Genomic DNA, 27,418 nt, shown 5'->3' on the forward strand with positions numbered 1-27,418 from the left:
TATATACAAGCAGCTCATTATAAATCAATGCCAGAAAAACAAGCAACCCAATCAAAAAGTGGGCAAAAACTTACAGACATTTCTCCAAAGAAAACATACAGATGGCTAATAAATACATGAAAAGCTGCTCAATATCAGTCATTATTAGAGAAAGGCAAATCAAAACTACAATAAGATATCACCTCACATTGGTCATCAAAAATCTATAAACAATAAATGCTGGTGAATGTGTGGAGAAAAGGGAACTCTCTTGCACTGTTGGTGAGAATATAAATTGATACAGCCACTATGGAGAACAGTATGGAGATTCCTTCAAAAACTAGGAATAAAACTATCATATGACTCAGAAATCCCAGTACTAGGCACATACCCTGATGAAACCAAAATTGAAAAAGACACATGTACCCCAATATTCATTGCAGCTCTATTTACAATAACTAGGACATGGTTTTTCCAGTAGTCATGTATGGATGTGAGAGTTGGACTATAAAGAAGGCTGAGCACAGAATTGATGCTTTTGAACTGTGGTGTTGGAGAAGACTTGAGAGTCCCTTGGATGGCAAGGAGATCAAACCAGTCCATCCTAAAGGAGATCAGTCCTGGGTGTTCATTGGAAGGACTGATGTTGAAGCTGAAACTCCAATACTTTGGCCGCCTGATGCAAAGAGCTGACTCATTTGAAAAGACCCTGATGCTGGGAAAGATTGAAGGTGGGAGGAGAAGGGGATGACAGAGGATGAGATGGTTGGATGGCATCACTGACTAGAGGGAAATGAGTTTGAGTAAACTGTGGGGAGCTGGTGATGGACAGGAAGGGAGGCCTGGTGTGCTGCAGTCCATGGGGTCACACAGCTGGACAGGACTGAGTGACTGAACTGAAGGACATGGAAGCAACCTAGATGTCTATCAACAGATGAAGGGATTAAGAAGCTGGGGTACTTATATACACTGGAATATTACTCAGCCATAAAAAGGAACACCTTTGAGTCGATCTTAATGAGGTGGATAAGCCTAGGGTTTTCTATATAGAATGAAGTCAGAAAGAGAAAAACAATTATCATATATTAACACATATATATGGAATCTAGAAAGATGGTATTGATGAAACTATTTGCAGGGCAGCAGTAGAGACATATTGAGAACAGACTTATGGACATGGTGGGAGCAAGGGGGAGGAGAGGGTGGGAGGTGTGGAGAGAGTAACATGGAAACATACATTACCAAATGTAAAATAGATAGCCAGTGGGAATTTGCTGTATGATTCAGGGAACTCAGACCGAGTTTGGTAACCTCGAGGGGTGGGATGCGAGATGTGAGGGATGTTTAAGTAGGAAGGGACATGGGTAAACCTGTGGCTGGTTCATGTCAAGGTTTGATAAAAATCAACACAATACTGTAAAGCAATTATCTTTCAATTAAAAATAAATAAATTAAAAAAATAACCTTGGTATAATTTTATTTCACCTTTAGTTAAAAGTCATTTCTTACCACAGAACCAGTTTGTTTTTCTGGTTCCATGGGTTAGCTCCTCAGACATATTTAATGGAATTTCTGTGTGAAATGTACACACAACCTGTAGACTAATTTCTAAGGCTAGATTTTAGTGAGGTAAATGTTGTAACCCATCAATAATATTTTGTAGCTGTTTTGAGAAGAATGACCCCATGCATTTGCTATTTATGGTTTCTTTTTTCTTTAAAACCGTCATGGATCCCTTAAAATAATCAATTCTTATGGGGAGACTATGATAGTTATCAAATCTTCATTGAATCTTTTATGAATAAAATTTTAGGTGTTAGGAAAGTTCAAAAATCTATGTAAGTTAGCTAATCCATATTAATTACTATAATTTTATTTGACTTTAAAAATGTGGTCATTGAAAACTCATATGCTCTCAAAGTCTTCTTGAATTAATAGAAATGGTAAGTTAAAATGAATGACATGATACTCTGGAAAACAAGAAAATGTATCATTAGTGAATCAGAATTTTATAAAGATTCTGGGAATATAGAAAACGAATGAAAAACATAATTGGTGGGGAAATGAAAGTTGAAATTTAATAAAAGTCACCAGAGACCTTCAAGGTGAATCACCAAATAGGGAGAGCCCGGGGCAATCCGGGTTCATCATTTAGGAATCTCCTTTCCAAACAGCTAGGAAAGTTGAGTTCTTCCCCCAACACAGATGTAAACAAGCTACAGTTTGGTAGCAAAGGTTTATCCTCTGTGGCTGAAGCCAAGAGTTATTCTCAAAATCAGGTGAACATATGGACGCGTTCCAAAGAAAGTTACCTTCTAAAGATGCTGGGGTCTAAGAGAGAAGTCAGACAGGCCTCAACCTAACTCTAAGTTATGACATAGAAAAGACAGGTTTACCATGACAGGCAGGAGAGCGCTTCCTTTTGGCGGTGTCATGTACCAGGCCTGAAGGAGCTTCCAGTTCTGTAGCCTCCTTCTTCCTCAGGAGAACTTCAAAGAGACTGGCTGTCAAAACATTCCTGTGACTTCTCAACTCACACAGAACCCTCAGTCAGGTTTCTCACTCAGCTGAGAGGCCTCACGGGGAAACATTCGCAAACAAGAGCAAAGAGCATACATGCCAGCTACCTTTAGTATTTAGTACAGTCCATCATTCATAAGTGTGACCACACATCTAAGAATCTTGAGAAAGTTGAAGAAAACTAATACATGAAAGACAAGGTCAAATATGAACAAATAAAATGACTGGCCCATTTGCCCTTAGGGTTTGGGGAATCAATATAAAAGGCTTTTCAGTAGGGGAGACACTTGCTATTATTTGAATTGTTGGATGATTATAATTTACTATGATATAGAGAATTAATTTCAGGGGAGCCAGATGATAAGAAATCATTTAGGAAATTATTTCCGTGATTCAGGGGAGAAGTAATGATGACTTAGGGGTGCTGTGCTAAAGGAAACTCATGAATATAAAAGGTGTTTAAGAGAAGAGTCTTGGTGATGTTGATTAAAAGTTGGGGTGAAGAGATTCAGGAGTCAAGGTGACACGCAGATTTCTGACTTTCCCTTTTACCTTCGTTACTTTCACGTTGGAGGTCAGTGGATTCTCTGTGGCTCCTTGAGCCAAACTATTCAGCAAGGGACATGATGGAACCCACCTTGCCTGGTTTGCTCTCTGCTGAAGCTGTGAACAGTGCAATGACTCAAGCTGGCCCAGGTCTGCTGCATTCCCAAGTATCGGGTTTTGGCACTCAGGTCACTTGAACGTCTAATAAGTCAGTGTACATTAAATGTCTGGATATTTTACAGAGTTACCAGAGCTCTTCATAAAGAGGATAAGTATAATTTTAAAATGCAATATTAAGATAAACGCAGGAAAAATTTGATTTTGTGATAGAATAATATTGGGAAGGTTTGAGACTGTTAATTATCCATGAATATGCTTATCTGTATTTCTATATGTATAAATCAATATTTATAATATATTGAACATATACGACAAAGATACATTTGAAAGCTGCTTCTAATTGGCAGAATCATATCATGTTTTATGTTTTAGAAATATTATCCATTTGAGATATTTTGGAACATGGATATTGATCATTGTAATAAATTCAGATTTTTATCAAATGGAGCTATCCATTAGGCATATAATATGACACATGTCATAAACCCAAGTCTATGCAATTAATCTATAGAAACTAGTCCCACAGGGTTTGGTTTTGCACCATGCCACCTCTTTGGGTAAAGTAGAGATGTCTGCATAGATAGCACTGTGTTTGCATTTCTTAATGCTTCATGGATGGTGGGTATAAATGGGCCTCAGTAACAATAACAGAGAGAGCTTCCCTCTTTTTCTCCATTTCAATATGTTTAACACAGGAACCAATCCTCTGAAATATTTCCTCAACTACATCTTGAAGTTACCAAAGGCTGTTTCTTGGGTTCCAAAATAAAACCAAGCACTCTAATAAGTGCTTTGTGTGATATAAAATTAAAACTCTATTTTTGATTTTAGTTCAGTTTAATTTTAGTTTAGTTTAATTTTAGTTTATCACATATGCTCAAATATCTTTGAATCCTTACCTAGAATAAGACTGGTACCCCAAGTATAAAAGAAAGACACAGACCATAAAAGGGAGAAAAACTTTTGTCTTGGGTGTTGAGGGATCCTGAGAAGTATATTGAATTCTCTGGCATTGTAAAAGACAGAAAGCAAGCAGCTGCATAAAGGTTTCCCAACAATTACTTTATAAAATGTGAAACAGCATCTTTTTTCAATTTAAGAAAGTAGTAACATTTTGACTTCTGTAAATCTTGATCTGGATTTCTGTAAGAAGTTTAGTTCTTATATAGAGTTAGAGAAAATATTTAAAGCTGCATTTTGTTCCTTCTTTTAGTTTTATTAAAATATATTAAATTTGCGTAATGTTCCTAATATTGTCTAAGCATTTTAGCATTTAATAGTCTGTTGTGTCTCCACCAGCACCTTTTCAGGGTAGCCAGAACCACAGTGCCATTTGACTCATGCAAGAACTGAGATCCAAGGAGATGAAGTTATTTTCCTGAGAACACAGGGTTAGGGACTACTAGGACTGTGGCTGTGAATGCAAGTCTTAGGATTTATAAACTTCATCTGTTTCATTTGGAAATTAGCAAAATGAGTATCTGAGTTACAAATAAAGGGTAGAAAAGGCCACCCAAATGGTATGATTTGAGGGACTTTAATATTTTCTCAACTGCCTTCCACTGAGCCTGCATGTCTCACAGTTCCAGTTAAGGCACGATCCCCAGAAAGTCCCTAGTTGAATGCAAATACCCAGGGTTTTCAGATTTACCCCAAGTCAATGTACACAATACCCTCTTTCTTGCCACACTTTTCCCACACACCAGTGCCTTGCAGCTGCTGAAATGGGAACTACAATGAAGATGAACGGGACTTTTTAGAGATTCTCTGGTGCAAAAGGTTAAAAATAAAAATGGTATCCAAATCGTGAGCATGATAGACAAAAAGATCCAGAACAATAGTCTAGCCTGGTGTGATCTGCCCACCTGCTGGTTGAGAAATAAATCCTTAACATATGATCTGAACATGTTTTACTTTGGTTTATTATGTTAAGATTCTACAAATTCATGATTTATTTGGGTAATGATTATTCTAACCACTCAATGTTTGGGAATTTAAGGGATTAAGAGTCATTCACACTTTCATGAATTAGTGGGAACTGGTACTCTCAGATAATTTCCTATTAACAAAGCTGAGATGAACTTTTCCAGGAGACTGACATTTCTGACCAGCAGAAGGCGCATCCAGGAGGGTAGCAGGGGCACTAAATGTAACATTCAAGTTCAAGATTTGTTTTTAATCTCTTTTCTGTGAACTTAGAAACATGGCGACCATTTGTAATATTATCTCCATAGAAAATTCTGTGAATAAAATCCCTTGACAGGATGGATATTTACTTGCCTGATATAGAGGATATGTAGTGTATTGATATCCTCATTACACTATACAGCTAGTCTACAACACTTAGAACTCTAGAGAACTTGTAACAATAGATGAAAGTGAATGAAATCTACAGATAAACACTATAGATTGTGAGCCCTAAACTGTGGGCTCCTAGGGACTTTGGAGTGACAGTAGAATCTAGAAAAACATGCTAGAATAATACAGATACAGAGAGCAATAGAGCAGAAATACACTCTTTCCTGCATTTATATAGGGCCAGCCTGGAGAATCCCAGGGACCGAGGAGCCTGGTGGGCTGCAGTCCATGGGGTCGCTAAGAGTCGGACACAACTGAAGCAACTTAGCAGCAGCAGCCTAGAAAAAGAATAATTTTTGTGACGAAGCAGACATAAGAGATCTCAGGCACTATTCTTAGCCTCTATTTTCAATTTTGATTTCACAAAGAAATTCAGAACGTGTGCCCTAATGAAAGTGCCATCTTTATTTCAAGGCAGCCTGTGAACAAAGTGAGGAACCTCACAAACAGCATCACAGTCTAAAACAGCAGAACACAACTTTGTCAGTTTCCGTTTGAGATTCTCTGTGTGTGTGTGTTGAGTCTAGAACAAACTTCAATTTGTTGGAACATCATACAAAAAGAAAATATTAAAAGGACTCGCCTTCACTTTTAAAATGACATTATACATCCCACATTCAGTCAATTCTCAGTTATTCACAGTGAACTTAAATCTAGTCTTACTTGTCACCCTGCTGCTGCTGCTGCTGCTAAGTTGCTTCAGTCGTGTCCAACTCTGTGCGACCCCATAGACGGCAGCCCACCAGGCGGCACGCATCTAAATAACCTTACCCTGTGGTTATTTTTTTAATCCTAACTTTACTTATGATCCAATTTTTTTAAAGTAAGATTATTTTATTTAAGAAAGTACTTATTATAGAAATACATAAAATATCTCTATTGCTAAAACCCTTTATATATATATATATATGCACATATGTGATGAAAGTATATATACTTATATAGATAGTCTACTGCCTATATAAGCAAGCTTGATGGAAAAATCTCTTTAATTTTGGTGGGAGGTCATAGGTATAACATACTGATTATCCTGTGAAGAGTAGACAAAAGGATGATGGTTATTCTAAGAATATTATTTTTAATCTTATTTTTTTTTTAATTTATTTTCAACCATATAGCAGTTAAATACTTTCATAGGTAACTGTCAGATACAATTTGTTTGCAGATATGTGGTTACTTCAAAACCGAGAAATCCTCAGGTCAAGATTTCTTGTAATAGTCAATGTGCTGTAAGTACATTTCTGTATGGGAACTTTCTTTGCTTCTCAACCACTTGGGTTGAGAGCCTGGCTGTCCAAAATTACAACTGATACTAGAAACACAATGTCAGAGATGCTTTCTCCATTCTTGCTTACTGCTCTATTTAAAATTGTTGTATTACATTTCTGCTAATAAAAGCCTTTCTAAGGATTCTGTATCACTCTTCAGCAAGGCACATTCACAACCTTCAATGAAAGTTGCTATTATCAGAGCAATGTGCTCTTACGATTTATTTATTACAACAGCCCTCATGACTGCTTACCCAGGCAAGCACTAGAAATATCTAACTCATTACCACTACATAAAATAGCATGGAGTATTTTCAGAATGAAAGAGATCAGAGCATGACAAATTCTAAAGCTGCCCATGTCCCTGATTCTAAAGAAACAGATTGCTATTCAGCAAGCACTGGTAACTTTTAACTATTAAAGAGAATATATTGGACTCAGTGAAAATACTGCCCAGACAAAATTTTTCTCGGAAATACCTATTTGCTACTCCTTTTAAATTTAAGGTCTGAACACCCTTGGACTTTCTCAGGCTAGTCAGTGAAAGAAAACTGACCCAGATGGAGCCAGAAACTGAAAATGCTTATTGACTTATTCAGCTGGAAGTTGATCCTGGCTGCTATTTAAGTCTACTGCTTTAAGTATCAGCAGACATGCTGCATTCCTTAGGATAGTTCAGAGGGCAGACATTCGGGTCAAAATATTCTTACCGATTCTGTACCTAATGTGGGCTTTACAGTGTTTACAAACAGCTGTTACAATAACCCAAAGATCCAAAGAAAAATGTGACACATCCAAGAATCTGACAGTTAAAACCGAGCATTTGTTCCCATAGCACCTTGTGGTTTGAGGTAACAAGACCCATGATGATAATGGTATTTGTCACATTCAGAGCAGCTGTATTCATGAGAGTGGAAGTGACTACCCTCTTACACACCCAGTTACTACTTTGAACCCAGGTCTATATTTTGGCTGCCTTGGCAACAGCACAGCAATAACAACTGGAGCCGTAATGGTGATGTCAATCCAAGGACATCTTTGCATAAAGTGGGAGCCCTGACTTTCCACAGAGGAAGTCAGAAAAGAGCATACAGAATAATCTGAAACAGTGATATCCATAGCACTATTATGCTGTGTGTATTGAAACTAATGTACTGAGGCTCTAGATTCTTTATTATAATAGTTAAGATTTTACAAGTCCAGTAATTTCCCAGTGGCTGTTCTTTCGTGGAAAAACATTTCAGGAAAATAGATCTCTACAAGAAGGAAACTGTTGGTTTTTTTTTTGTCTGAAATAAAACTATTAAGGATAAATTACTTTTACTTGTGACCACATTAATCAATGTAGATTTCCCATAATTATTATGATGAAAGGGATTACAAACAGCAATAAAAATAGACACAAATCAATCATTCAGCCTTCTCACTGGTTGGTTTTACTCCTGTAATTGGTCACTAGTATCTCTTCTCTTGGTCACACGATGAAATTGCATTTCTCTGTTCTCATGACATGAAACACATTTATATCCTTATGACTTGCTTTGATCAATGAAATGTGAGAAGTGACAGGTGTCATTTCGAGATGAAATTTTTAAAAGAGAAGTTCAATTTGCTATTGTCCGCTTCTTCTGCCAGGGCAAAGAGCAACTTTGCAGACGGCAGAAGCATCATCTGCCTAAGTGAGAAGGTGTAGAAGAGTTCCCAGTTGTCCTCTGATGGGCATGTGATGCTAGCAAGAAGCACGCTTCTGTCACACCAGGCTCTGCTGCTTTGGAGTTGTTGTCTCAGTATAAACTAACCTGCCCTGGACACCCTCCCGGTTCAGTTTGTAGAAATTCAAAGGATACCGTTCATTTTTTGAAATATATTTGACGTAAACATTATGTAAATTTAAGGCTCAATTTAAAAATTTAAATACACATTAAAAAAAAAGAACACCATTTTTTATCTTTTTGTAGAATCAGAGGTCATAGTGGAGATAATGCTTCAAACCCCCTCACCAAATGAGATGGACTCGTTCTGTTCTGGCTAGTGGTAAGTGCAAAATCATGAGTTTGTGGATAAAATATGTTCTCCAGACAGAAACTCAAATGCGCAGTTAGACCAATCCAGATGAACTGTTTTACTCCCTGAACTAGCCATAAACAATTTAACTTATTATCTTGTAAATCAAGCCAACGTTTCATGAAAAAAAAATCTATCAGGAAGATCCCTTTTATTTTCCTTTGAATTAGCCTTTTTCTTTGTATACTTCACACCCTATCCTTTTTTTCTTACAGCAACTTTCTCCTTTACTTATGTGGTATTCTGTCTGACAACAAGAGAAGGTAATTATTACTACTTTATAGAACAGATTCTGGCAAAGTATTTGTGCTTCTGTTTGCACAGTAATTTAAACTGTTTCTGCTGTTCATGGAAAGCAAAGTTAGATGTTGGCCTTATGGAATATTTGTGAAGTGGTGTCAATTCCACTAGGCTTATCTAGGTTCCAAAAATATTTGAGCCCTTTGTAATACAGGTAAAGGAGAACACATGCGTGCGTGCTAAGTCATTTCAGTTGTGTTCGACTCTTTACAACCCAATGGACTGTAGCCTCCCAAGCTCCTCTGTCTATGGGATTCTCCTGGCAAGAATACTGGAGTGGGTTGCCATGCCCTTCTCAGGGCATCTTCCCAACCCAGGGATCGAACTTGTGTCTCTATGTCTCCTGCGTTGGCAGGTGCGTTCTTTACCACTGGGTAATGTTAAAGCAACTCCACTATGTTTCTCTACTTCTGAGATCAGCCCAGAACAGTAGCTTCAGTAGTGTTCCTGTGAGCACAGTTAAGTGAACAAAAATGGAGTGTGTGTGTATGTGTGCATGTGTGTGCCTAAGTGTGCACACATACATTTTCATATGTTTAAAGTAAAAAACGATATGTTTTAATCAGCTAAAAAGGGACATTTCAATTTTTATGTTATGACAGATAACACCATTATATCAATACTTGTTCACACTCTTTCTCCAGAATTACTACAGTAATATTCCACATTTATATACTTGCTTGGCAGAAAGCCATGATGACTTCCAGAAAAATCTGCTTTTATAGACAAAGTATTCTTTATACTACTGACCACAGGTAAATTCTTTTTCTCAAGACAGAGAAAAGAAATTTTAAAACTTTAGGAAGCATTATGGTGTGGTGTAATTTTTCCAAAAAGTTTCTTTTTCTCATTTGCAGAATATTATTTTTTCAATAAAGTGATTCTGCATAAGATTTGCTAGTTATAAGTTCTATCAAGGTTATATATACCACTTGTAGAGAGTCTTTATAAGACATTCTAAAGGTAACAAAATGCATTAATTTCACAGGATTAAAATAATTCTCTAGAAATAAACTATATTTCTCCAAATTAAATATATTAAATATATGTATTAATTTTAAAATTGCTTTATTTTGAGGATTTATTATTAGTTTATGATAATACATAACACAAATATCTCAATTTAAGATAATTTGAATTCATTTTTCATTGCCATATATTGAGAGAGAAGCTCACGATCATTTTGTAAAATAATAATAATAATAATAACCTCCTCTTACCCAAATGTGTATATTTATAAAATTTAATCTGCTGTCACAATATCAAAATTCTAAGTATTATATGAATGGCTTATAATTCATATTGTTCTTTCTGTGAATGCATAGAATAGAATTGTATATACGTGAATTAAGGGGAATTTGTTGATGAAATAGTAATTTTCAGACCTTATTAGTAGAACTCATGCTAGTTATGGCTCTCAAGAGGGGATTTTTTAAAAAGAAAACTCCCCTACCAGAGTTAACCATGTACATCTTTAAAATATGAAAATCCACTTTGCGCTGATCATAGTCTTTATTAAGAAGGCTGCTGACTTCAATACTAAAAATATCTGACTGTTCCAGAAGATTCGTATGCAATCATTTTTCTGGTGATTAAACTGATCATGTACCATTACATAGTCCAGTTTGAGGCAGGTAGAGGTGAGGGACTTTACATTTTGGAGCACCTACTGTGGGTCAAAACCTCTTTTGTACACTTTATGTATATTATCATATTTAGTATTTATAAGTCCAGGATGAGGCAATACTCCTCTGATTAGAGAGAAGGAGGCTGAGGCTCAGAGAAATGAGTAATTTGATAAGGGGCATGTACCTGGTAAGAAGTGAGAAGTTATGATTTAGGTCTTGTGATTTAATGTCTATATTATTCCATTATTTTACATGGCTTCCCACAGAAGGCTGTTGCTGCTTCACTAATTTGGGACTTGTTTTCAATTTGATTGTCAATAAGTGCTTGGCTAATTATTTTTCTCATATGAAACAAAATATACAGATGATACATGGTTCAAATTATTAATCCATTGATATTCATCAAGAGAGTGACATGATAAACTGAAAAGATTTACTGAAGACAGATTCACTAATGGAGTCCACAAATGTCAAGAAATGCCTTATTCTTGTGTTAATAGCATGCAGCTTAAGTCACATCTAGGGAGGGGTAGACTGACCCAGATGTTTGCATTCCCTGGTCTTCCCAATCTCTTTTCTTCCATTAAAAAAAAAAAAAAAAGTTTGGTACTATACCAAAGATGAAGTAGTTCCTTGATTTCTCCCCTTTTATCCAGGATTTGGAAAACTCTGAGTCAGTACTATAATTTGCTATCTTCCTGCCAGCCAAATGAAGCTATAAGTGTATGGACATTTTATCTACTATCTGTACAGAATTCTGCTCCTTGTTCCCACTTTGTTCCCAAATCAGTTCCTGAACACATCTCAAATTCTAGCTTTATATTTCTCAGAGGGTTCTGTGCTTTTTCTTTTCAAACATATAGGGTCCTTTGGTATTTTTCCACTCATGTTTATAATTCTGACTTCGATTTTGGCATTCACATTTTCTAGATTTTAAAGTAAGACCTTTCGACCATACTTTGTTCCTCATTTAAGATTTGTTGCAAAATTCTAATTAACAGATTGAACAACAAAAGAACCCACTGAACACCCACTAGGTTTTTTTTGAAGGGGGAAAACATTCTATAAAAAAAACACTGAACATTGTAAGACACACACTGATGAACACCTACTGCTTAATGAAATTTATCATCAAACTCAGTTCCTTCTTTCCCACTCGTTGCTTCTACCCACTACACATACACCACACACACACACACACACACACACACACACACACAAGCTCTCATAAGACCAATTCTAACAGCATGCACACCCAGATTTTTCCAAAAGGGTTTATAAAACTGAAAATCCTGGCTTGTGTTTCAAATAGATGATAATTTTTCTAACTGCTGTTTTGTTGCATCAAAAGGACATCTTGTTGTTTGTGCCATCATAATTTAAAGACCATCTAATTTTTTTTTTCCTTTCTAGAAATTATAAAAATGCAACTTGCTAATTTTTTTACTGTATATTTAAAAAAACACATTTTTTCGGCAAATTAACTAGTAATAACTGGAACTAAGCCAAAAGCACTCTAAGGAAAGATGTATGATGGTCTATATCTGTATAGATTACAGCAATGTGGAGCAAAGTTTTTCTTTAACATAGTGTTCAGCCATTTTGGAACTTTAGTTCTAAAAGACATCATTTTGGGGTATCCTTAGGATCAGTGTGAGTATATACAGTACAGGTATAAGAATGAAGAAACACTGGCTTACACATAATTTCTTAAGTTTCAGGGGAAAAAATGCCTAATGAGCTTTATACATAAGCAAGGTTTAGTCCATAAAGAGGATAGGAATGTCTTATCTTCTATTCAGTTAACAGGTTTTTGCAGTTTTCTGAATACTTATGAGTAGCTCAGAAATTCATATAAGTTCATGTAATTCACACAGCATCTGTTGTGAAAAAATAAAGTGATAATTTACATCCAATTAAAATATTTTTCATTAGATAAAATGCTTTAATAGACTAACAAACTTATGTAAGAAGATAGCATTTGTTGGGAAGAAAACAAATCAATTTTCTGTAGAAAATGCAAAATATCAAAGACTGGTCAGCCAGAAAAGGAAAGAGAGTCAGTCTTTTATGTAAAAATTTCATCCATTGTATTATTTTTAAAAATTCTGTGTCCTCTTACACCTTATAACGTATGTAAGTTACTTGAAGGCATATCTGCTCATTGGGTACATTCATATTAAACTGCTAGAAAGATATATATATATATTTATATATATATATATGTATCAACCCCCCTATATCTATTATAGATGTGGAAATTTCAGGGGTGCTTCTTATACATAATCACCTTTGTGTCTTAAATGTTTGCCAATTATACTGCAAGGGAATATATGCAACCATGGCTTAAAAGGAAGTTAAAGGTTGTTTTGTTGGTTTTTTTTTTTTTTATTAATCTCTTCTCTGATATAAGAATTCTTTAACTTTAAAAATAAGCTTACATCTAATTTGGCAGGCAATTATGCAAATGCATTCTGTTAGGGCAGATTCCAATGGTAAAACATAAAATAAACTTAAGAAAAAAGGGGAGTCAAGGAAAGAGAAAGTTGGTGGGTCTTGCTAATTTTTTTTTTGTTCTTTAAATATTTTTAGGCCTCTTTACCACTGCTGTTGGGTCACTTCTCTTAGCTGTTCTAAAGAGCCTTTGTCAGTCTGGAGGAGGCTGCCATGTGTCTATGAATGCTTATTTAGTATGGTGAGGACAGATGGCCTGGAATTGCTGAAGAAGACCTTAAGATATATTTAAAAGAGGAAAGGGAAAGAAACAATAAGGGAGGAAATAAATTAGAGAAGAGGCAAATGTTTGGCCAGGAAAAGTGCTTGCACATATACAAACACACACAAACACCACACACACACACACACACACACACGTACTCAAATGAAGACAAACTATAAATTGGTAAGTAGGGCCTGATTTTTTATAAATTTCCTCTTTCCATAGAAATTTTAATTTCCATCATTGTTGATTTGCTGTATTTTCAGCAGAAACATGATAATCGCAGTCACGGCTGATCTGAACTTAATCTCTTCTGGTTGGTTTCTTATAGTATCTCAACTTTAAAGATGAATTTTAATGTATGAAAGCTCAAACTTTGGTAAAAGTCAGCCTTAAAATCAAACTGAATTAAACTAAATTCCCTGACACCCTGAGTCAGTGTCTTAACTCAACTTGTTTTAGAGTCTATCATTATTTATCTTGCTTAGCATTTTATTTCATTTTTTTTCTATTATTTCACAAAAACATACATACTACCATCCAACCCAAATACCATGAAGGGGTGTGTCATGTGTTAGGGATGGGAGAGGAAGTATGGGTGGTGAATGGGTGGGCACAGGGGCACCAAGGGATAATATTGTGTTTTCAGATAGAAAAACTGTGAGATGTTATAAGATGATAAAAAGTGACATTAGTGGATTTTTGTTATATATTTTTCTTTCCAAGTTATCAGATTAACATTTTCCCATTTTCTTCAGATTTATTCTATTTCAACTATGCTCTGACTATGCCAGGTAACAGAGGACTGCTGCTTCAATTGCCAGGTTTTCTATTGCTCATAAAAAAAATATTAGATTCCAAATTTCTTCTTATTGCCTTCTGAGTTGTCATGGTTATCAAATGACACCTTCTCTAAATTCTTTCTCATTTTAACTCTTTTCCATGCTTTGTGTAAACAGGCTGCTTGAAAATCAAGAAGACGAAGAAAAAAGCATCAAGTTTGGGTGCTATAAGAAGCACAAAGCACAAGAGGAAAAGAAATATTTTGTTAAGCACAAATTGAAATTGGAAAGATTTTATCCAGAAGCATTAAATGTCATTAAATGTAAGAAGTCTAAAAAAATACCTGTTTTATGTACTCGTTCTCTGAACAAGCTCTTGGTAGCTTGCAGCCTGCTCAGAGTGTGACTCTTGCATTGCGGTTAGAGCCCTTCTACAACTGCCACCCCACACCCCCACCAACCACTACCACCAATGACACAGGCAGCGAGGATGCTGGATACTTCTAAAGTAAATAGAAGGGATGTTTTTTTGGATACAAGCACCTTTAAAAATAGAAAGGCAAGACGATTCATAAACAGAACCTTTGAAAATATACAATACTTTTGTCTTACAAAAACATCTGTTGCTCAGATGAGTATTTGGAACACTGAGTGCTTCAGATTACCCCTCAGAAGGTGTGTTGGGTGGTGGCTCTCTGTGGATTTGGCCCCAGAGGAGGTCAACCCGACTCCCTGGTCTGTTGGCTCAGCAATTTCCCAGTGGTCAGCCCGTCTTGCCATAATCACATGCTGGCGCCCCGAGCCTGTTTCTTAACTGTACTCTGTACCTTCTAATGAAAGCATCCCAAAATATCCCCAACCACTCAAATTCTGGGGCAGCCATGACCTCAGACTGGACTGCAGGACACACTGCGTTTACTCAGACAGAAAGGCTGATAAAAATCTCCCTGCCACGATGCCTGAAGTGCCCACCCTCTCTCTGCTGGATTTTGTTACTTCATAGCTTATGACCACTTGCATGATATGCAAGCTGATGAGGAAGCATCAACCTAATACACAACAGCACAATTTTATGTGACTTGGAGCCTTTACAATAATGAGAAGGAAAAAAAAACAGGAAAAATGTAATTATGCATAACTTTTTGTGCTTAAATCAGCAAACACAGTAATAATAACAGAAAGTAACATATGATAATCAAAAGATAAGTCTCTTGAAATTATTTGAAAACATGGTTTACCTCCTATAAGAATGAGGAATGACATTATTATGGCTGCTTTTTAGGGAGCATTCTCAATTAATTTATGGATGAGCTACATGAAAGTAGGATAAATGTGTGCTATCAGACTTTAGTAGAACCTTTTAGGTAAGCTTTCAGAAGCTCTGAGGATGACAAAACAAAGCGAGGAGGTACCACTTCTCCTGAAAAGTTCAACTAGAATAGCAGGAAAATAGACAAAAAGAAGCTGTATCTAAATTCAACAGGTATTCCTCTGGGCACTTGTTCTTGACAAGCTTTTTTTGCGATCAAATAAGGTGTTTTGTCCAATGTGGCTTGACTAAGAAAAAAAAAAAATAGTAATAACCTGTTGAAGAAATCAGCGAAAAAAAAAAAAAAACACAAACAAACCAGAGAGACACCAATTGTTATTTTGCCATGTTGTTATATGCACTTTGAAAGCTTTGAAGCCTCTACCAAATAATGCTCCTAGATACACAGCACAATTCACACAACTTGATTCTTAAAAGTGCCTTTTGTACTTTGATAATATCAGCTAGAGAGTCTGATATTGAAGTAGCCTCCTAGTATTAACGCTTTTTTATTTTCTTCAGGAACAAAAAATTTACTTGTAAAAAAAAGGGTAACACGAAATACATCGACAGGGTTTTGTTAAAAATACAAAGCATTATCATTTATATGATAGTGACTTTCTCCCTACGAGTATGCTTTGTAAATGTGACTGAATGAGAAGAAAAAAAAAATCTTTTATTATCTCAGCTCTCGAAAGCTTTATTGTTTAAGCTACTCTTGCTCCTAAGTATAGCAGAATTAAAACACGTCAGGATGTTGTATGGCAAGTAACTAACAAGGCACTAATAGAGATTCCTCGCATGCGTTTAAATACAGGTTGGCAAAAATAATTCCCCTATTACCTATTTTAAAATAGAATATTAGAGGCCCAAATTCTAATTTAGTTTCTCTATAACTAACCCAAGTTTCACAGATTTCAAATCTATGTACCTCACTTTGCTGAGAGTCAATGTTTTCTAAACGAATGCAAACATATTTATATACGGTATGCAAATATATATGTACACATACAAGCTATATATTATATATATCATTGTATATGTCTTTATACAATTATGTGTAATAATTATAGTCCGCTTCTTGCAACTAGAATAAAAAGCGCGCATTCACTTTAACCTAGAAACTCCTTGGGCATTTGGCTCCTACTTATTCTTCTTTCTCCACTGCGGGGTGGAGCAGGGGGATGGGGGCAGGGAAGGCAAACTCGCTAGAGTCACAGGCAGGATTGAAAACAAGTGCAAGTCAATTTACTTTGCTAATTTCTCATATGCTTCTTTCTGTCACTGCAGAACTCTGTATTTTTTCCTCTCTTTTCAGAATCACTTTAAAATATTTTTTTCAATCTATTTTTTTCCCCTAGAAAGTAACCCCTTGTGTCCTACCTTAGGCTCCTCACTGAATGATCTCTTTTTCTTCTAATTATATTTCTTCACCTTGGGAGGAACTCACAGTGCTTCAGGAAAAGCAACCCAGAAGAGCCTAAGGTCAGGTGTGCCCTAGAATCTAACTCTAGAAATTGCAATCACGGAATAAGAGCAGGAGAGGGGAAGAAGCAGAATGGGGAATTTGTAACAATATTGAGGCTCATTCTGAGGAATAATTAACTGAACAACATCCTATGTTACATCACTTGCTTGAAATCTCAGAGGACAGACTGAAGAATTTAGGAAGATGATTTGAATCTGCTTCCTAAATCCATGGGGTTAACAAATTACTTGTACGGTGGTCAAGCCTTAGAGTTTTATTTCTTAAGTATTACCTGCTCTGGGATCCAAAAAAAAAAAAAAAAAAAGGAATTCTATTCATGAAGTAGCAGAACACAAAAAGTACCAATGGCATGTTACTCATTAAAGATGCTCAGATTTAAAACACTGAAAGGAGACTTGATTTAATAGGAAGCTTTTATTCCTGTTAAAATGAGGTTCAGTAAGGGAGCTAATGGGGGTCAGCAAGAGAGAGGATTTCTAAGATAATTCTTGAAGTGAAAGAGACTTCTATTTTGGGAAAAATATGGGGACATTTGTAAAATATAAACTCTTCAGGTAGAGGAATTGTAGGTAGAAAAGGGGAAAACATTAGCTGAGCTTTTAAACCAAATCTTCAGCTGGGCTTTTGTTTAACACATATGCAAATGTGTGCACTGCTTCATTTGAATATTTATTTACTGCATTTGTGAAGGAAATTGGGGGATTATAGCCTCTTCCCAGCTGTGTTTTAGTTAATGACTGGTCAGCCTATTAGCCTGCTCCACTAAACGAATTCTCTGCACAAGCAACACCTTTTTTCACCCTGACTAGAAATTCTTCACATAAACAACAGTGGGTGGGGGAAACAGCAAATCAGAACCAGAGAGTTTTGTACCAAAAATGAAAATATTCCCCCAGAATCATGAGAAAAAAGCAAGAAAGTTATTTGATGATGATGACTTTTGCGTTTTTATACTAAACAAAGCAAATATTTGCTATCAAATTGTGGGGTGGAGGGAGTTAGCTAGTCAGAATTTCACTTTACTGAGAATTAATTCGGGTTGTGGTCTTTCTTCCTTCTCTGGGACTTCCTCATTTATTCTTCCCTATGACCATAAACACACATATCAATGAAAATGTCATTAATTACTTGGGCAATTATTAATAATTGGGAAACTTATTGGAATGTGACTTTTACAATTTCCCTCTATCTTCTCACTGTCAAAATAGTGAGAGAGAATAGTAAATAACATTTCTTTAGCAACCAAATCCAGTCTACTGTCATTGCCCAAACAAACTTATTTAGAGCCATCAGTGCTGGTTATGAGATTAAAGATTTGTATCATGACAAGCTCATTTCAAAGCATCAATGGTGAACAGATTTTTAGGTCAAAAATTTCTAATAACTTAGGTGTGGCAGTTTATCATGTATTGATTGTTATTAAGAAAAGTAGTATGTCTTTTCTGATAAATTTGTATATCGCAATCAATACGAGAAAATTGATCTTGTTCCCAAAATGTCTTTCTTCTCTATATCCTTTAAAATTTTATTTCCTAGTTATTCTCACTACCAAAATTCTGGATTTTTCTGAATTTTGGGTCAAAGAAAAACCTGAGCTTTGCTTTATTAGTGAGATGATCTTTATAAACCACTATAAACTACTTATTTATCAAAAGTATTACACTTTAGATGATTTATGTAAACATCTGTTTGTGCTGGTTCATGTATGAAGTGTTGCTGCAAATAAGGAGACAACAAGAGAGAACCTGAGAGCAACTTGAATGTGAGGCACTGTTCCTGGAGCAAAATGATCATTTCTCCAGTTGGAACAATTGTGCATCATGTATTAGATTGACAACTCAAATATTCACAGAACAAAAACAAATAAGAAAAGAAGAGATGCTGTCAGACTTCAAGATAAACAGAGAAGTCTTTATTACATTGATGAAAAAAATATTACAAGATACATATTCTACCTAAGAAACCCATTTTGGCAACTTCTGCTCCCAATCCTTAAAACCATTCAAAACAGCAAAAAGAAGTTTCAGGTATGTTCATACCCTCCTTCTACATCAAAAGTGGATTGGGTGCACATCTCAATAGTATCATTTTTTTTGCCTTCATACATGAGTTTCTAAACCATCTCATAAGCTCGTCAGGCATATTTCTTGTTCATTCCTTCTGTAGGGCAGAGGCAGACAGATTTGCTGGATCAGATAGTGCAATACGCTGTATACTGCATTTGAAATGTGCCTTTTTTTAAAGCAGCAGATTTATTGATTTTCTTAAGTAGAAAATATGCACCCGGACATTAGACAAACACAGACTAAACACAGACTGAGGAAAAGCTGATAATTTGATTAAACTGACTGAGCTTTTGTTGTCTGTGTTTGGGGAATTTCCAATAATGCACAAGTGCCAGGCGCCCTTCTCCTTCTGAATTTAACAAATGTAATCCCTAAGCACAATGAATTTTACAATTACACTCCGTGCGGAGAATTCTTTCTCTTTAGAAAAGTATTTTGATGGACCCATATACTGCTTTGAAAGGAAGGTAGGATGAAAATCTTGCCTTTCTCAAGATGTAGGACTTTACTTAGAAAGGGATAAGTATTGACCAGGCAAAAATCATATGGTTGTTTTGAGGGAATATTTTCTTTCTTCCTATCTGCCTGCTTACCTAAGTATGTACCTACCTACCTATGTATCTATCTATCTCTATCATCAAAATTACTGAGATATAAGTGATTAGAGGCAATTTGCTCCATTTGGAGGCCAAACTGAGTTTAATATTTAAGGTTTATACTGCTTCACAGTGTTAAGTATCATTTCACATGTCTCAGAGAGTGGTTTGATTGCCTCAAGATGTCTAAAAGCTCTGGTTATTTACTTCACCTTTGCAGATGCCTGCAAAGAAGTCAGTGGCAGCAGGCATGTGTGTGGGTGTGGAGCTGCAGGAATGAGGGGATAACAGCTGAAAGTAGTGTATGTGAGGATTACTGAGTTTTATGAATTAGTTGAATGAGATCTTGTGAACTTTTATTGTAAACACATCTGAACTGTCCTTGTATCTTGTATTTTTTTTTCTCATTTCTATTATGATATTGAGAACAAAACCCAATTCCCTCATATTCTGCAAGGACCATGCTGTAAAATAACCATTCCTATCTGCTTGACCAGAAACTCTCACTGTTGCTGTTTTCTAGGCCTACACATACTAGGTTTTTAAACATTCTTTTCTCATACTGTTCTGCAGCTTCTAGTAACCATTCTTTGACAACAATATTTTATTCCTTCTTTTCCACTGACTTCATCATCAGGCTTTTATGTCTTACCAAAATAACACTTGCCCTCTTTCTAATTTTTGCCCACTCCAGTTAGTATTGGATATCTCTTCCAGAATTCTCTATTCCAGCTCATTTGACTAGTAAGATATTTGATTACAACTTTTCACAAATTTCTTGTGCTTATATTTGAAAGTCTGGATTCTTTCCCTTAGCCTCTACCAACGATATCTTTTTCTAAGCAGAGACGTAGACGCCTAACAGGTAACCATTACAGTGACCAGATATAGCCCTAACCTAGAAGGTCATCAATTTCTTAATGGCTACTGATCACTGATGAGGTAGGTATATTTCAATAACAGATTCTATACTCTTTTTAAATTTCCTTTGACTCAAGGATATTTATGCACAAATTAAGGTAATAGTGAAGCTAAAAATGACTTTGCCTTCATATATTAGATAGGGGCTTATTTAATGATTGATCTCAGCTGGCCTGAGGATGTTTAAACAAAGCCACATAGGAGACAGATTTAAAAATAATTTAAATCTATCCTTTTTCTGACTTGCCTCTCTGCCTTTTCAAGTGTATGACAAAGATAATTTCCACTGACTCTTTTTCACCCTGCATGAACTCATTAGGGAAAATAACATATAAGAAAAAACAAGTCAATTTTTATAGGACATTTTATACTTGTATGAGGCTTATCCCAGGAACTTCCAATAGCAATTTAAATATATTGCATCTCATTCCGTCTTTATAATTTTACCATTTAGAAATCACATCTATTGCATATCTATATCTATCTATCTATCTATCTATATAATATTTACACAATCTTTAGGGGGTTCTAAGAGAGAAATCATATGTAACCAAATTATGGCCCATTTTAATCTGACATGTATTTTCTTGCTCTTTTATTGAGTGCTTTTGAAAAGGATATAGGGTAAAAAGTAGTTTTCACTAGCATATGAAATATGGCATTCAAGTGGTTAATATTAAGGTGCTGGTTTTCTTTAGGGAAGTCAAACTATGAGGTCAAATGACTAAAAGTCAGGAAACCTGTGTTCATCTTGTGATTCTACGCCGAGGAGGCTGTTTACCTCTTCTCAGGCTCTGTTTCCTCATTTGCAGAATCACAAAGTTAGCATAACTTAAGGCCTTTCCAACTTAAGACTCTACAGGCATATATTTAAGGTCTATGGATTTTGATTTTTTTCTTTATGAAAACTTTTTTTGGCCATGATGAGAATCTTTGAAATGAGTGATCAGGGCTTCACTATATTCTCATATGTCTGGCTGTTGAATCACACTCCCATGACCCCCCACTCTATGAAACCTAATTCAAATCAAGAAACTGCTGCGGGTGGTGGAGGTGAGCACTCTGGTGTCACACAGGAAGCTTTACCGGAAGGTATCAACTGAAAGGAAACACACATGGAAATATCCAGCCACCTATAATGAAACCTCCTGCAGTAGACCGAGTCCTTTCACGAGATCTCCCAAGCATGGCCACCCACAGCTGCCCTCACATCATCCAGCTTCTCTTAAAAAAAAAAAAAAAAAAAAAACTACTAAATATAGATTTTTATAATGTGTGTTTTGCTGATAATGTATCTCCTGAATACCATGAAATAACTAAATTTTCTTATAAGGTTTTAATGCAATTTTAAACTATCTACATAATTCTTCCTTCACAATATTAGAAATTTCTTGGACTTTGGTGGAATTCAGGGAAAATCAAGACTTTGTAATTTCTATTAAGGAATTAGTTTTGATAATAATTTCCTGTGTTTCAAAACAAAACAAACTTTGCTTTATATATGGGTAGTGGTCGTGTCTGACTCTTGTGACCCTGTGGACTATAGCCCACAAAGCTCCTCTGTCCATGGGATTTTCCAGGCATGAAAACTGGAGTGATTGTCATTTCCTTCTCCGGGGGATCTTCTCACCCAGGGATGGAACCCAGATCTCCTACATTGCAGGTGGATTCTTTACCATCTGAGCCATGAGGGAAACCTTATATATAGCTTAAAAAATTATTGAGAAATGTAGCAGAAAGTTTTTGTTAATATGATTTTATGAAATAACCTTATCTCTTGCTAAAAATCAGCTATTCAATATAGACTTTAATTTTTATTGTCTTCATTAAATTATATGCTACAGATATGACATTTATTAAGTAGATTATGATTGCATTATAAATATGACTAAATTTTAACCATATTCTCTTATTTTTGAAAAAGTTATTTTGCTATTCAAAATTTCATTCCTCCTAATGCAGATATGTATAGCCATGCAAACAAAATCACAGTTACCCATTTTACATGCAAACATGGAGATTTTTAGAAACAGAATGACGCAGCTGCCCATATCATGTCATTCTACCAATAAAATGTGTTCAGAAAACCAAAGGCTGCTTCCTGTAACCATCATAATTATCTTAAATTGTCTATCACCTAAGAAATAAAAGCTAATCATTAAAGTCCAGAATTTTTCTCAGTAATTTAGTTATTTTATTTTACATTTATTCAAAAGATATTTATTGAGATTTAATCTATTATTCGAATAGATATTTATGGAGTCAAGCATTTTATCAGGTGGTGGAAAAGGAGAAAGGTAAAAATTAGATCTGGTTCTGGAAACAAAAATCTTTGTTACCCCATGAACTGTAGCCCATCAGGCTCCTTTGTCCATGAAAGTCTCCAGGCAAGAATACTGAGGTGGGTTTCCATTCCCTTCCTCAGGGAATCTTTCTGACTCAGGGATTGAACCCCGGTCTCCCATAGATTCTTTACTGTCTGAGTCACCAGGGAAGCCCGTAAATAACTGTAGCAGAAGATAAAATACAATAAGAAATTTAAATTTTAAAAGAGCATGTTTCTGTGTCTGTGTATATGTGTATGTAACTTAAAAGTTTTGGCAGGTACAAAGAGGGAAGGTTTCATTTGAGGTTGCCATCTGGGTTGCCCTCTGAAGGAAAGAACATTTTGAGAAATGGCAAATGTGGAGAAGTCTTTTGACCACACGAAGGCAGCAGCATCACCAAGGTGTGATTAACCAAATTCATTCAAGAATGGCAATATGGTTTCACAGTGTAGGGTGATGGAAGGGAAATTTTGGAAGGTGCTTTATAAAAATTAGGTACAACCTGATCAGTAGAAGGCCTTGAAAGCCCAGGTAAAGTCTTAGGGCTTGTTAGATAGGTGGTGAGTACCCACTGAAAGGATTAAGATATAAGAAAAGGAGTGCCTTACAGCAATGAACACAGAACTGTACAAAAAAGATCTTCATGACCAAGATAGTCACGATGGTGTGATCACTCACCTAGAGCCAGACATCTGGAATGTGAAGTCAAGTGGGCCTTAGAAAGCATCACTATGAACAAAGCTAGTGGAGCTGATAGAATTCCATTTGAGCTAATTCAAATCCTGAAAGATGATGCTGTGAAAGTGCTGCACTCAATATGCCAGCAAATTTGGAAAACTCAGCAGTAGCCACAGGACTGGAAAAGGTCAGTCTTTATTCCAGTCCCAAAGAAAAGCAATGCCAAAGAATGCCCAAACTACCGCACAATTGCACTGATCTCGCACGCTAGTAAAGTAATGCTCAAAATTCTCCAAGCCAGGCTTCAGCAATACATAAACCACGAACTCCCAGATGTTCAAGCTGGTTTTAGAAAAGGCAGAGGAACCAGAGATCAAATTGCCAACGTCCGCTGGATCATGGAAAAAGCAAGAGAGTTCCAGAAAAACATCTATTTCTGCTTTATTGACTATGCCAAAGCCTTTGACTGTGTGGATCACAATCAACTGTGGAAAATTCTGAAAGAGATGGGAATACCAGACCACCTGATCTGCCTCTTGAGAAACCTATATGCAGGTCAGGAAGCAACAGTTAGAACTGGACATGAAACAACAGACTAATTCCAAATAGGAAAAAGAGTACGTCAAGGCTGTATATTGTCACCCTGCTTATTTAACGTATATGCAGAGTACATCAGGAGAAACACTGGGCTGGAAGAAGCACAAACTGGAATTAAGATTGCCGGGAGAAATATCAATAACCTCAGAAACGCAGATGACACCACTCTTATGGCATACAGGAAAAAGAACTAAAGAGCCTCTTGATGAAAGTGAAAGTGGAGAGTGAAAAAGTTGGCTTAAAGCTCAACATTCAAAAAACGAAGATCATGGCATCTGGTCCCATCACTTCATGGGAAATAGATGGGGAAACAGTGGAAACAGTGTCAGACTTTATTTTTTTGGACCCAAAATCACTGCAGATGGTGATTGCAGGCATGAAATTAAAAAACCGTTGGGAGAAGGCAATGGTACCCCACTCCAGTACTCTTGCCTGGAAAATCCCATGGATGGAGGAGTCTGGTAGGCTGCAGTCCATGAGGTTGCTAAGAGTCTGACATGACTGAGCGACTTCCCTTTCACTTTTCACTTTCATGCATTGGAGAAGGAAATGGCAACCCACTCCAGTGTTCTTGCCTAGAGAATCCCAGGGACGGGGGAGCCTCGTGGGCTGCCGTCTATGGGGTCACACAGAATCGGACACGACTGAAGCGACTCAGCAGCAGCAGATAGCATATTGAGAACCAGAAACATTACTTTGCCAACAAAAGTCCATCTAGTCAATGCTATAGTTTTTCCAGTAGTTATGTATGGATGTGAGAGTTGGACTGTGAAGAAAGCTGAGTGCCGAAAAATTGATGCTTTTGAACTGTGGTGTTGGAGAAGACTCTTGAGAGTCCCTTGGACTGCAAGGAGATCCAACCAGTCCATTCTGAAGGACATCAGCCCTGGGATTTCTTTGGAAGGAATGATGCTAAAGCTGAAACTCCAGTACTTTGGCCACCTCATGCGAAGAGTTGACTCTTTGGAAAAGACTCTGATGCTGGGAGGGATTGGGGGCAGGAGGAGAAGGGGAGGACAGAAGATGAGATGGCTGGATGGCATCACCGACTCGATGGATGTGAGTTTGAGTGAACTCCGGGAGTTGGTGATGGACAGGGAAGCCTGGCATGCCGCGATTCATGGGGTTGCAAAGAGTTGGACACGACTGAGTGACTGAACTGAACAGCAATGAATTAGGAGACTTCCTGTTCAGGAAGGCAAACCCTTGAGCAGGCAAAAGGGAATGATCAGAAGTAGCAGCTTCATTGAGGGAGAGAATACCATAAGCTGGGTAAAGTAAAATAAAACTCTTAGCAAAATAAGGACAATAAAAACTAAATGGAGGTGTTGGGATACAAGAAAAAATTCAAGAGAATCAGAGAATGCAATGACCATTAAATATGCGTCAATCTAGGAGGATGAAGGATTTCCCTGGTGGCTCAATGGGTAAAGAATCCACCTTCAATAAATTAGAGGCAGGAGACACAGGTTTGATTCCTGGCTTAGGAAGATTCCCTGGCATGGCAACCCACTCTAGTATTCTTGCCTGGGGAAATCCCATGGACAGAGGAGCCTGGTGGGCTGCAGTCCATGGGGTTGCAAAGACAGGACTGAAGTGACTGAGCACGTGTGCATGCAGGAGAATATAGGGACATCAAGAAGATTTGAGCTTGGATTTCTGGCAGAGAGATTAAACTACTAATATAAAATATGGGGATGGTAAAAAATAAGACAAATATGGTAAAATCAACCCTACACATGTGCTATTTAGAAGACATCCAAGCAGCAGCTGGAAAAGTGAGTCAGCTGCAGCAGCGTGAGTGTGATACGGGGAAGTAGATGGAGCCTGCACTTTTTCTCTTCTGGAAGGAGTAGTTAAAAAAGTGTTACATGAAATGAGTGGCCAGATCATGAGTCAGCTAAGATGTTTGTTAAAGAGAAATGTCTTTCTTATTGAAGTGTTCAGTAACCAATAAAAGGTCCGTTATCTCCTTCCTCCTTGCCCTTTCTTGTGTTCCCCATTCCTGCACCCGACCATCACTCAAGCCTGGGGCTCCTGGTGAGCTCTGAGTCTTACAGTCTGAAGTTGCCAAGTTAGACCAAGGAAAAAGGGTCTGATGGCTTCATAAAGGGGGAAACTCCAACTTTCAAAAATGGACGGTTTCACTAAAATCACTGAGAATAGGGATGAAGGCAAGAGACCTTAGGGGAATGCCTAGATTTAGGTTTGTAGGAGGAGCAGAAGAAAGGAGAAAAGGCATGGTGAGAAGCATTGGAGGAGAATCTGGAAAGGAAGAGTCAGGAAAGCTGAGTTTCCTAAAAGTGGCAGAGAGAAATGGTCAAGAAATCTGAATGCAGAGTTCTGAGAAAAAACAACCAGAAAAGAGATGTAATAATAAGCAGTTTAAATAAAGATGAGATTTTCAGAGTTGCTAAAGGGAGATTCAGATATTATACTGATTAAGGCCTCTGTAGGATAAGTTGGGTCCTAGGGGGAAAGTGAGGAGATGAGTAGGTAGGATAAAGCTAGCTAAAGAAAGATTAAGAAAACAAACAGTGAAGAGAAAGTCCAGAATTTGTGTCAGATTGGTAACTGTGCTTAATACTGAATACAGAAGAAGTCTGAGGGACTTCTTATGAAAAAAAGGAATTTGGTCAAAATAATGTATAGAACTAATCAAACTCAAAGTTGCAGTTGTAATGTCAAAATGCCTTACAATGTGGAATCTTGATGATCAAAGTTTATTGGTTCCATTGAAAATCTTGCTATCAAGCTGATAGAATCAGGTCTCAGATTTTAAGACAAGAGTCTGCTATGGACTGAATTGTGTCCCTCCTAAACTCTTATTTGAAACCTTAGCTCCCAGTGTGATGGTATTTAAAGATGGAATCTTTGGGAGATGACTGAGGTTTAGATGAGGTCATGAGGGTAGCATCCTCATGATGGGATTGCTGCTGCTTAGTCACTTCAGTCTTGTTGGACTCTGTGCAGCCCCATGGACTGTAGCCTGCCAGGCTCCTCTCTCCATGGAATTCTCCAGGCAAAAGTACTGGAGTGGGTTTCCATGCCCTCCTCTAGGGGATCTTCCCAACCCAGGGATCCAACCAGGACCTCATGCCTTGTAGGCAGATTCTTTACCACTGAGCCAGCAGGGAAGCCCATGATGGGA

At 36.9% G+C, this 27,418-nt stretch overlaps 1 long non-coding RNA gene across 1 annotated transcript; it reads left to right on the forward strand.

The window, feature by feature from the left end:
• Positions 1 to 6,686: 6,686 nt before the first annotated feature.
• On the forward strand, positions 6,687 to 14,693 carry LOC132345840 (uncharacterized). The gene is made up of 4 exons (XR_009495424.1): positions 6,687 to 6,752; positions 8,750 to 8,825; positions 9,071 to 9,118; positions 14,462 to 14,693. It is a non-coding gene; the product is annotated as an uncharacterized lncRNA (long non-coding RNA).
• Positions 14,694 to 27,418: the final 12,725 nt, after the last annotated feature.

This window comes from Bos taurus, chromosome 7, assembly GCF_002263795.3.
Source record: "Bos taurus isolate L1 Dominette 01449 registration number 42190680 breed Hereford chromosome 7, ARS-UCD2.0, whole genome shotgun sequence".
Taxonomy (NCBI): Eukaryota; Metazoa; Chordata; class Mammalia; order Artiodactyla; family Bovidae; genus Bos; species Bos taurus.